The sequence below is a fragment of the Macadamia integrifolia genome, chromosome 3 (assembly GCF_013358625.1).
Source record: "Macadamia integrifolia cultivar HAES 741 chromosome 3, SCU_Mint_v3, whole genome shotgun sequence".
Classification (NCBI taxonomy): domain Eukaryota; kingdom Viridiplantae; phylum Streptophyta; class Magnoliopsida; order Proteales; family Proteaceae; genus Macadamia; species Macadamia integrifolia.
Window position 1 is genome coordinate 11119350 of NC_056559.1, and position 2400 is coordinate 11121749.

Sequence of the window (2400 nt, forward strand, 5' to 3'; positions counted from 1 at the left end):
TTGGGAAATTTACCGCACCACCCCCTGGAGAATGCCACAATTATAAGACCACCCCCTCTGTTTTACGAAATTATACTCAGACCCCCTACCGACAGTCACTGTTAAGGAAAGATTTAAAATGATGGTTTTACCCACCATCACATACCCTCCATCATCCTTTTTCTTTTTTACCCTTTTTATCCCTTTATCTCTTCCTTTCTATGAGATCAAAGTTGGAAAATAGCGGTTAAAGAACTCAATCATGGTTGAGAATTTACTTCCCAAATCAGATCTGCAATCTGTGCTATCTTTGACCTATTTGACTAGAATCCTACAGTTTCAAATTTCAAGGTAGTTCTTGGGTGATTCATCCATGACGGGTTTTGTTTTTCCTTCAATTTCTTCGAGCGTCTCTGGGAAATTCTTCTGCTGGGCTCTTCCTTAACCACGAACATCTATTTTGTTTAGACTAAAAGTCAAGACTCGATTATGTTATGAGAAAAATCGGAATAACGTTATTTTGGATCTGTGTCAACCCTCGAAGATCAAGGCGGCGTTGGCTCTTGGAATTCTATTGAAGCTTATCAATGGAATGAACACGGGGCTTAAACCTACTAGTGAGCACAGGAGCTCAATTCTGCAAGTGATAGATATCGTACCAACAGATCTTGATGAGAAGAGTCTCTGGCCTAAATAGGGTTTTTATAGAAAGGTCTCTGAATCTTCACATTCAATCTTTTTCAGCCTCCCTTTTGAACAAGATGATCTTGTTCTCAGCAACAAAATGTAGCTCGGTCAATTCATCTATGTGGATAGGTTGGAGACAGGATCGCCTGTTCCAATCATCAAAGGCACAAAGCCTATTCCTGGTCAGCACCCTTTCGTAGGCACTTCTGAGCTAATAACTTCAGAAGACAATCCAAAAGTAATTGAAGAGATTACAACCAATCTTCTCAGAGCAGTAACCACATTGACCATAGGGGAGCAGATCAAAGAATACACTTCCTTAATCCATATAGGGAGTGACAGAGAGGATGATGAGTTAGGACTGGTCCAACTTCGAGCCAGTAATGATAGGACCAAAACTATGGAAATCTTTCGGTCTGTACACTCTGAATACTATGAGCGTTTGGATGCCGAAGAATTTTAGAGAAAATGGAGACAAATTTGAACAGAGATCCCTTAATTCCAAACTCTCTGCTCACAGAAGAGGTTCTTGGGATTGTTCAGCTGAGGTTCCTTCTATTATGAAACCAATCCCTTTGAACTTTGATCAGACTACCCCCAACAAAGAGAGGCCAAGTCCAATGAGAACTAGGGGAAATTTTCCAAATTCTCCACTGATCAGAGGGTGAATGGTCAAGGATGGAAATCCAAGCATGGTTATCAGATCTTCAGTGGGTGGGCTTTGGTCTAAGATGTTAGATTCAAGAGGAGAAATCCCTGAATGTATCAGAGAGAGTTGTGTCATCGCCCCTTCTTCTGCGTCCAAAGTTACAACAGGAGAAAGCCCTGACTCTATAGAAAGAGCTATTTCGTCGCCCCTTCTTCTGCGTCCAAAGTTACAAGGAGCAAGAGTGTCTACGAACGAGAGCCAAGGATCCCAAAAAGTCCCTTCAACAACACTGAAAAGAAGAGTTCAACTCCCCCTCCCAGATTAAGAAATATGAGAGTGGGGGCATCTTTCAATCATGCTGAGGAAGAACAGAACAAGTCAAATTCCAATGGGACCTTGCAACGGCAACAGAACAAATCAAATTCCAATGGGACTTTTCAACAGCAATCTCAGTTTGGTAGCCCTAACTCCAAGAATGGTGACAATCTGCCCATGCCTTTACCTGCAAAACTTAGTGTTCTTGGAAAGGAAGCTATTCAGTAGAGAGAAACAGCTCAGAAAATTGCTCTTCAAGCACTAAGAGATGCCACTACAACTGAAAGTGTAGTACAAGCTCTTGGGATGTTTTCAGATTTGGCCGGGGAGAGAGTTTGAGCTTTAACGTCGTTGCTTTGCTCTTCGGTTTGGGGATGAAGACGATGGAGGGTATGAGGGTATGTGATGGAGTTAGGGGGTTAAGAGAAGGGTATATTAGGTACTTTACATTTTATGAGGGCATTTTGGTATTTAAAAAAAAATAAACCAGCTGATGTCAGCATTTGAGGTATATTCCCTAACAGTTACTAACGGTAGGAGTTCTGAGTATAATTTGGTGAAACAGAGGGGGTGGTCTAATAATTGTGGCAATCTCCAGGGGTGGCGTGGTAAATTTCCCTATCTTTTTCTAATTGTAGCTACTTCCTCATTTTAAGCTCATATTAGTTGTACCAATGAGAGGCTTCTCCAGTCCTTTATTGTATGGACTAATCCATGTACTGTCATGTGATAACTAGTGAAGTGTTATATTTGACTAGACATAGTGACGG

The 2400-nt window shown here is 41.4% G+C and overlaps 1 pseudogene; it reads left to right on the forward strand.

Moving 5' to 3' along the window:
- The first annotated feature begins 241 nt into the window (after window positions 1–241).
- Window positions 242–1969, forward strand: LOC122074158 (annotated as a pseudogene).
- Window positions 1970–2400: the final 431 nt, after the last annotated feature.